The sequence below is a fragment of the Nylanderia fulva genome, unplaced genomic scaffold (assembly GCF_048542155.1).
Source record: "Nylanderia fulva isolate GAGA-0341 unplaced genomic scaffold, ASM4854215v1 Scaffold3, whole genome shotgun sequence".
Lineage (NCBI taxonomy): Eukaryota > Metazoa > Arthropoda > Insecta > Hymenoptera > Formicidae > Nylanderia > Nylanderia fulva.
Genome location: NW_028190368.1, coordinates 1,399,837 through 1,410,392, shown reverse-complemented (window position 1 = coordinate 1,410,392; position 10,556 = coordinate 1,399,837). Strand labels below are relative to the sequence as shown.

Below are 10,556 nucleotides of genomic sequence, written 5' to 3'. Positions count from 1 at the left end.
TGTATCTTCGACAACTTACATTAGAGACGCGAAGAGAGTCAGCCTGCGGCCGCGTGACTCGGCCGCTGATTGGCTGCAGCCTCCCCGGGGAAGTGCGTCGGAAGTGAAGAGGGCTGAGCGCGTTCGGGGCGAGAACAAGGCACGGTTACACCACGCGGGTTTAGACTTTGGCTTTTTTTTCGGTCAAATTATACATTTCGCCTCAACCAATTTTAGTCTGGCAGCCAAATTCAAAATCAGTAATCTAAGCTATAATCTATCAAATATACAATTTATATAATCTGTATATCGATGTATTCTACATTATATTAATAATTTTTTAATAATTAATATAAAGTAATAATTCAATCATAAGATATTCTATAATGTTATATATATTTTATACATTTTCCGACAGACTTGTTGGACAAAGTTTAAAACCGACTTGAAGTTTGAAGCAAGTTGTTATAACCTATAGACTGACGTCGAATGACGTCAGTTTGACGTTTAATGACGTCAGTCTGCTACTTGGGAAGGGATCACAATACGCTTCAATGAATATCTTGAACTATAATTTCCAACTGTTCGTCAAGGATCCCAAATTCGAAGAACCAATAAGACCCGATCGCGAATGGGCTGAAGATCTCGAAGAAACACCTTGCTTCTTATTCGAGAACATATTCCCATCGTGTGTAAGGGACATCGCGCGTGAACTATCTCCCTCTCGTTCGCTCGCGCCCCATCTCGCTTCTTCCCATTGGCGGGCAATCCTCGGGATTTCGGGCTTCTCTCTCTCCGTAATGCCGCCACCCTTTCCGCCACCACTTCTCTCTTCCATGGACGCGGAGGTCTTCTTCTTTCTCCTCGAATCTTCCCCCCTCGGTTGTGCCAGATCGCATACGCACGCACGCACGCACGGACGTGTATAAGCGATCCGCTCGCGCGAGCGCACGCACACACACACGCGGGCCGCGAAACACGCACACGGCGCACCCCTCGTACTGCCTGCGGGTGTAGTGGAGAATGAATAATGTACCCTCGCGCCAGGAGGGGCTCCGGGGAATGCGAAAGCCTCTCCCTTCCCCTTCTGTGCGAAGACGCACAGGCCTCTATGCTGTGTGCTTCGGTCTTATCGAGGTGGTTTGCGCGTAGGCGAACTGGGCTTCCACACGCGTGAACTTGTCTTTATTTCTTTCGATGTTCGATATCAAAAAGTAGAATTTTTCCCTCGTTTAAATTTTCTGACGTTTCGCGCGGAAAGGTATCGGAAAATTGAAAAAAATGATTAAACCCTTCAAACGTTTTTTAGAAATAAAACTAACAAGGTGAAACCTTATTCGTGCGACGTCGAGTAAACTTCTATGTTGGAATAATCAATCTCTGTTCCAAGTTAATTTAAACTTCGATCATTATCGAGTTGTTCTCGTCGCGCTAATCAAACGATCGTTCTTATAGGGAAAAAAAGTAGAATTAACGGATAAAAAACGTAGAATTAAGTTAATAAGACTTATCACATGTGCGTATTCTTGTTGCTGAATAATCTGCAGGAGTCTGGCTATTTGTCAAAGATACTTATATATATTGTATAGAAATTTACTATTCATCAATTATTTTACTTCATTAATTAAATATTTTTAATTCAATTATATCATTCTATTCTTACACAGATACTATTCTTATCCGTTTCGTATTCGATCATCGGAAGAAGAGTATCTTTAAAAACGATGGATCGATAAGATAAAAGCGGCTATATATTTCCAAATATACATGTCTCTTGCATATATATACACTCCTTCCCCTTTCGCGTCGTGTCTAGGACGCAGGCAGGATGCTAAAGGATTAAACGACGAAGCACTTGCGGCATCCTCCCTTCCAACGTTCTCTAATATCGGTCTCCCTGCTCGAGGGCCAGGAGAGTTGGAGAGTCGAGCGAGGCGGAGACTGTCCTGAAATCAGCGGCAGGACGCGATGAATCGATACGCTCTCGCATACTCTCGCTACCGCCTTCACACAGGACGAAGATTGCCTATTCGCATCGTCGTCATCAACCGAATGACTCGCCGGAAGGAGAAAGTAAGGGAAAAAAAAAGGAGAACGAAAAGAAGAATGAATTTATCCTTCCCTGGATACAGTGTATAGATATTCTATACGATGAGAGGGGGAAAAAAAAGACTATTATTTTTTAGCGCGAGAGAGCGGGACTCCCCCGCTTTCTTCTCTTCGAGGCGAGGCACGTGGAGCGTTTCCCAAAAGAGCGTTTCTCTATCGACCGATGTCGGCGTTGCGCAGACTCAATGCGAGTTCCGGCGCGCGCGCGCGCACTCACGCACACACGTGAGCGCGCTACGGGCGCACTCGCGCCCACACACTCGCGCGAGAGTGCGCGCGCGCGCACACATGCCTCGGCCGGATGGAGCCGCCCACGCGTTATCATCACCTATACACAGGTTACGTGCGCGACGAAGGGAACGAGAGGATTCGCGGAACGGTCCGGCGCTCGGAGAAAGGGCCAAGACGAAGAGAGAGAGAGAAAGAGAGAGTGCCCCTCTCTGGTTTAGGGTAGCGTCTCATTCGCTGTGAGTTCCGGCGCTCGTCACCGACGATGACCGATCGACCTGTAACAAATTTTCGTAGCAGAAAGGACAGAGAGATCGAGAAGAAAGAGAATAAAAAGAACGTTCTATAGGGAAAGCTCTCAAAGAGAAAGCTATAAGACACAATAAGTCTATAGAGAAGATGAAGAGAAATGCAAGGAACGACCTCCGAGCGTGAAAGAATAAGGAAGGATATAGTCGGTATTCTTCAAATACCGATCACGTATATTACGTACACACGCGCAGATTGGAAGATTACGCATTGGGCGGGGACATAGTTTTTTATTGCAGTTACGATCACAATTAAATAGCAACAGAAACCTTTGGCGATAGGCTGGATAGTTTACAATTGTATACAATAAACTGTAAAACTTCACGTTTACATGCTTACCTTCACCCTACGTTTATTTAGTAAAGCTTTCTGGATTGTAAATAATAATAAATTGCGCAAATGATGAACAATTAATCCTTACTTCAATTTTTTATTATTGTCAGAAGATCCATACTAAAAAAATTAATTATAATTTAAAAACATAAAAAATCAAGCAATAATTTTAATTATTTTAAATTGAGAATGTTTGAAATTCTTACATTGTAAAAATGCTTGCGTTACAAATTAATTATGTATAAATATTTCATGAAATTTTTCGTAGAATGAACAAAAAAATTTGCCAGTTGGCGATAAAAATGCCCAACAAAGAAAGACAAATACTTCTTTAAAAATAAGGACAAGTTTTGGTAACAATTCGATCCTTTTTCTGCGCAGGGGTATCCATAAATCTAAATCTTTTACGGTTCAAGAAGCACAAATGCAATAAACTATCCATATGTTAATCTTTTATAAGATCTTAGGGATTCACAAAGTTCCTCATAATTATGTTACCCTTAACATTTTCTTAAGAATAAAAGAAATTTTTCATTTCTCTTTTTCATTATGATATATCCGGTGTGACGAATCTTAATTTTTCATAATCATTTCTAGTAAAAACGCAAAAGTAGCAATGAAAAAAATTTTCGTTTACGAGTACTCTCTAATGAAAATAATGAAAGTCGTTTTCAAACAAAAAGTAATGATTAAAAGAACATGATGCATCAAGTGTATTACGTAAAAAAGTAAAAATCTCAAATATTTAGATGCGTCTTTAATGATGAACTTTGAAGGTTTGCTGTAAATGATGACTCTTTTCATCACTTTTACTAAGAAACATTTAACTCTTTTTATTAAATATAATCGAAAAATATATAAATAAAACATTGATGATCCTCTCTCTATAATAAAGTACTGATGACATTCATTGAAGAAAGACATGTCTATTTAAGAGTAAATTACAAATTATTGCATTTTGCAGCAGAGCCATCGAATATTTCCGACACGCAACAGTCGCAGCATGACTCGCGACTAATTAATCTCCGTAAAGAGATAGAACGCGATTATCAGTTCCGGTCTCGGTCCGATTAGTCATTACATCAGCTACTATACTTGAATCATCGAAATAAAAAATGGAAATGACATCTGACGTATAACAGCGCAAAGGGACGAACAGAAGAATAGATGAATTTTTATTGCTATAAACCTATTTCTTTTGGCTAATTAATATAATTTAGTAGTGTCTACATTCTACGAGAAAACTCCTTTTAGTTCCATTGCGAGATTTTGTTGCTAGGATTTACACGCGATTTGCATTTCTATTTGCGCTCTCGGTTTCAGGAGTTAGTTTGCTCCACGTCCTCTATTCATTTCGGCATCTCCATTATTACGCAGTCACGTTTTCCTCCATGTGTTTGAAAGATTATTCTCTACATTGTTTTAAACTAAACTATATGGAATATCGCATAAATTTTTTTTTAAATATAAAAGATCAATATTATTTTTCCAAGAATGTTTTTTGCGCACGTGTGTGTGTAATGCTTATATTACTATTTTGTTCTTCCTCTTTTTCCCGTACAAATTTTCTTTAGATCTATGATATCGAGTTATAACTAGAAAAATAATACACTTTCACAACTAACAATAATTTTTAAATATCAGCTACTAACATGATAATATATTGTATATTCTTAAGATTGGTGCAAACTATCCGGGATAGGACAGAAGAATATAAGGCAAGAGGAGAAAAATATACAAAATATCTCTATCAAAAGATAAAGAAAACTCACTAATGAGTGCGAGTCATTTGCAGTTAATTTTTTTGTTAATGAAGAGATTAAAAATAGATTCTTTATTTTTAATAAATTTTGGGAAATGAAGAAACTGTTAAAAATAGTACTTTTTTGTGTCTTTGATTTTAATTTTTTCTCATACAACTATTTCAAGATGAGACCGTAATTTAGCATAATGATTGTTTTTAACAAAATTATTGGAACGAAATCAGGGCAGCTCTTATGTATCTATTCGGAAACATACTTCCAATCGGAATAATTTCATTTTTCCCTAGATTTCTTATTATATTATCTAAGGGAAAAACAAATGATTCCGAACGAAAACCTTTCTGAACAAATTTATAATAGTTTCGCTCAAGAGATAAGCAACAAATTAGTATAGCAAAGAAACATTCTGAAATCCCATGTATATTTGTTTGATTAAAGATTGTGGCTACGCCAGCTCAAATAGACGACGTCATATCCGTAATACAGGCGAAGAAAAAAGGAATTTATTTAACCAGAGGGGTGCAAGAAAGCACAGAAGGGAGCTCGTCTCGCGTTCGTGCAACCGACCTCGATTTGTATATTTAGATAATGCACGATTCTCGCGAGAGTCGCGAGATTCTAGAGAGAGGAGAGAGAGAGAGAGAAAAGGAGAACGAGACCTCGCTCTCTCTGCCGAGAGATGCACGAGAGGGAACGGAAGACTCGCAGACTGCGCAGGCGCGGCGTACGCGCAAATAGCGACAGCGCGGCCCCACGTGTCACGGAGATCTCTACAGTTCACTTGCACACGAAGACTCCGCGCGAGGATCTTAGATGTCGGAGAACGTCGACCGCTGGTTGGTCTACGTACGCATCTCTTCGCTTGGACCCACGAATACTGGACCGCGTTACATTTCTTTTCGGAACCGAGATAGCAAACTGATGTCATTAAACGGCAATTAATGACGTCAGTTTGCTACCTGGGTTCCGAAAAGAAATACGACGTCAAACTAGACGTCATTAAACGTCAATTAATAACGTCAGTTTGTTACCTGGGTTGCGAAAAAAAATATGATGTCATTAAACGTCAATTAATGACGTCACTTTGCTATTTTGGCTCCGAAAAGAAATATAACGCCATTCAATATTCGCGGGTCGAAGCGAAGAGAAATGACGTTATTTCGACGTTTACTAACGTCAGTTTGCTACCTGGGTTAGGAAAAGAAATATGATGTCCAAATATTTTGACGTTTAATGACGTCAGTTTGCTACCTGGGTTCCGAAAAGAAATGTAACGTCGTCCAAATTCGCGGATCCAAGCGAAGAGAAATGACGTCATTTTGACGTTTACAACGTCATTAAACGTCAAAATGGCGTCATTTTAATGACGTCAGTTTGCTACTTGGGAATTATACCGTTGATCTCCTCGTGATCTCTATAACACGGTTTAATGCTTTTTAGAGGGAATGATGTATTATTTTATTTTTAGATTTTATCGTCATTAATCAAATTTACTTACATTTTTTAAATCGACTCTTTCAAACAAGATATTATATCGTGTTTATTGTATAAATCATAGGATAAAACCTCGGTTTACGAAATATATCTTAAATTAAGTTTCTGACAAAATCACGTTACAAGACTGACAATAAAAATAAAAATAAGAACGAGAAGTTATGAGAGCACTTTGACAGTCTTAGCTCCTACTATATAGTGGAATTATAAGTTTAGAGTAGCGTCAAAATTTCGACTCGGGAGAGATATGCGATTATGGATTATAATTTATCAAATGAAGATATGATATACTAGAAAATGTTTACGAATTTTCTTCTAAAAATTTGATACGAATTGATTAAACAACTAACGTGTTCACAAATATAAACTTTGAACAAACATTAATTAAGTGGACAAAATTCATATCAGATAGCTCTGATAAGATTTATAATTGCGAAATATATAAGAATATATATAGTTTTAGATCTACATATTTTTCTTCTATCATTTTGAACATAAAGCCTACCTTTTTTTTACACGCGATAATATTATAGATCCAACGCATTTAATTAACAAAAGAATACAATTTTTAAATTTTCAATTTTGATGAGATATATTCAACAAAATTCCTTGTATTAAAAAAAAAGGAACCTTCTTTTCTGTCCTTCACCGATTCCTATCATCAAACAGCTATCTTGGAGGCTCCGATTTCCTTAATGCAAGTCATATCAAATTATCACGTCCGAAGCTCGTACAAAGTTCATTCTTGATAGTGCTAAATGTAGTTTAATTTTTTTTCGCGTACCATCATTTACGTGTTCACGATAATATGAAAGTATCGAAGTATTTCTTTCTATTATTTCATGTTAACAATGCAGATAATAAATTAATCTGTATCTGTTATATTACACTTGCAACGAAAATAAATTTTACAATTGATCAAGATTGATACCTATTTATTAATTCAGAATTAAAAGGAAGCTTTTGCTAAATTTTATCAATTTATACTTATATTTTCGAGAGAAAAATCTGAACGAGCTTTCGTATAATTTCATAATTCATGCAATCTCTAACTGTAAGGTAATAAAGAACCACATAAAATTCGAATCATTTCATAAATTAATACACTTCCAAGACATTTTTACGTACACTGAAAAAAATTTGTTAACTTGGTTAAACTAAATATGATTTTGTTACTTAAACATATACAAATATTTATTAAATTAAATGTAACACATTAAATCTAACAAAACGTATATTTGACTTAAATGCTAATAAATGTTTAATCGACAAAATAGTAATTTAGTTGAAAGGTTTAGTCAAGTTAACCAATTTCTTCAGTTATACTTATTCAATTTTACCATATCTTTTACATAGTACGCAATTTTAATTCTAAGATTTGTGTGTGTTGAACGCACTGCTTAAACGTCATTTTCTTATGTACGTATTGTTATGTAATAACTTTTGATTCTCTCTACGTTCTTATACATATAAATATCTTTCATTGTCAGTCAGAGTAACGTTGACATTGCATCGATATTAACATTATTATAACAAATTTAAGATGATCATATAATATAGGTATACATACATGTATATGTAACGTACCATATCAAAATTCTCATACGCACACTTACATACATATTACGTTCGACTCTTTCGATCTAGAAAAAAAAACGTTTAAAATCGTCATTGTGTTCTAACACGCGAAATATAAAAATAGCCCCCTTTTCTTGAGCTTACACGGATTTTAGGTAGCCTGGCACCGAGATTACAGAACTATCCCAGCAAACACCGATATATAATTGTTACATTGCTATAATAAAACGGAATATAACAGGTAATATAACGTGTACGTTACATGTAACATCCATGTTAGTTGTAATTTCCCACTCATAGATGTAACATTTTAATATAACATATATTACATTGTAGTTATATTGTAATTATATACCAAATAGCATATTGATGTATTGATAAGTCAGTGCTATCTTAGGATATGACAATATAACTACAATGTAATATATGTAATATTAAAAATGTTACATCCATAAGTGGGAAATTACAACTAACATGGATGTTACATGTAACGTACACGTTATATTACCTGTTATATTCCGTGTTAGTTGTAATTTCCCACTCATAGATGTAACATTTTAATATAACATATATTACATTGTAGTTATATTGTAATTATATACCAAATAGCACATTGATGTATTGATAAGTCAGTGCTATCTTGGGATATAATGACAATATAACTAAAATGTAATATATGTAATATTAAAATTGTTGCATCTATGATTGGGAAATTACAACTAACATGGATGTTACATGTAACGTACACGTTATATTACCTGTTATATTTCGTGTTAGTTGTAATTTCCCACTCATAGATGTAACATTTTAATATAACATATATTACATTGTAGTTATATTGTAATTATATACCAAATAGCACATTAGTGTATTGATAAGTCAGTGCTATCTTGGGATATAATGACAATACAACTACAATGTAATATATGTAATATTAAAAATGTTACATCTATGATTGGGAAATTACAACATGGATGTTACATGTAACGTACACGTTATATTACCTGTTATATTCCGTGTTAGTTGTAATTTCCCACTCATAGATGTAACATTTTAATATAACATATATTACATTGTAGTTATATTGTAATTATATACCAAATAGCACATTGGTGTATTGATAAGTCAGTGCTATCTTGGGATATAATGACAATACAACTACAATGTAATATATGTAATATTAAAAATGTTACATCTATGATTGGGAAATTACAACATGGATGTTACATGTAACGTACACGTTACATTACCTGTTATATTCCGTGTTAGTTGTAATTTCCCACTCATAGATGTAACATTTTAATATAACATATATTACATTGTAGTTATATTGTAATTATATACCAAATAGCACATTGGTGTATTGATAAGTCAGTGCTATCTTGGGATATAATGACAATACAACTACAATGTAATATATGTAATATTAAAAATGTTAATTTAATTATATACCAAATAGCACATTGGTGTATTGATAAGTCAGTGCTATCTTGGGATATAATGACAATACAACTACAATGTAATATATGTAATATTAAAAATGTTACATCTACGATTGGGAAATTACAACTAACATATACGTTACATGTAACATGCTTAAGTATATAACATTTATATACTATGTTTGCTGCGACAGAACCGCGATCCGAAGAAGAGGAACGATCGCACAGAGGTTTCCCGCTACATCTATCAAGAACGAGAAGGTAGTGAAGGTCGCGGAGGAGGGGAGGAGCAGGGAGACGGAAAGAAGGGAGGAAGAAGAGATTACGATGGCAAGAAAAGGGAGAGGAGGAAACGATTATCGCTTCTCGGTCGGTTGAAACCGAGCGGCGAACGAGAGCGCAAAGAAAGCGGCGAGAGAAGAGAAAGAGAGAAGGGGGACGAGCTTCTTTTTCACAGAGTGAGAAAAAATAACGAGAGAGAGAGAGAGAGGGCGACGACGCGAACAAGGGAAGGGACGCTCCTGGTGCGAAGGGAAAAACGTATAGAACAAAATGGGGAGAGAAGGGCGGCCGGAGTTGGGAGATAAAACATGATTGAGGGGCCACGTAGGTTATAGAGGGACAGGGGAGTAAAAGTGTAGTAGAAAGAGGGAGGGGGGTAAAGAGGGGGGGGGGGGATTCGTACGCGGAAAACGAAGAAGGTAGAAAGAAAGGAGGAGATACACAAGGGCTCTACCTCCTCGCTCTCTCAACCAGCCGTAACACGGTGGAAAAGGAAAGAGAGAGAGAGAGAAGGAGAGAGAACCCGGTGGGTGGGAGGGAGGGGGCTAGGGACGAGGGGGGAAACTGGTAGTCGTAACCCCAGCTGGTAGCGACACGCGGGAAGGGGACACAATGCGAGAGGGGCAATTCGAGGTTGCTGTGTGTCGGTAGAGTGACGTATGTACGTGTGTACTACCCAACCGAAGGGAGGAGGAGAGGCGCGGCGAGAGGGGAAGGTACAAGCGAGGGGGTACAATCGTATATCTATAGGAGTGGTGGGAGAAAGAGAGAGAGAGAGTACGTGCACGACGACGATGAGGACAGCTAAACGAACCGGCAGTTTGGTTGCGTCTAGGGATAGCGTAATAGCATAATATGTATCAAAAATTGCTTTTAAGCATTAATTTTAATATAGTTATGCATAGTACACACTTAATATTATATTAAATTAAATACTTAATATTCCCTATAGCGCAACATATCTGAAAGATATCAGAGGATATCCAGAGGACATTCGAACATCCTCAGGATGTTCTCCGAACGTCTTCGGAATATGTGT

At 36.7% G+C, this 10,556-nt stretch overlaps 1 long non-coding RNA gene across 2 annotated transcripts in view; it reads right to left on the bottom strand.

Annotated features, from left to right (window-relative positions):
• The window catches only part of LOC114944880 (uncharacterized), a 33,714-nt gene that overhangs the window by 4,846 nt on the left and 18,312 nt on the right, over window positions 1-10,556 (bottom strand). The window contains exon 3 of one of the 2 annotated variants that reach the window (XR_003822317.2): window positions 2,387-2,594. The exons of the other annotated variant lie outside the window; for it this stretch is intronic. This is a non-coding gene — a long non-coding RNA (uncharacterized LOC114944880). Of the gene's footprint in view, window positions 1-2,386; window positions 2,595-10,556 lie in introns of those variants that run through there. 2 annotated transcript variants of the gene reach the window in all.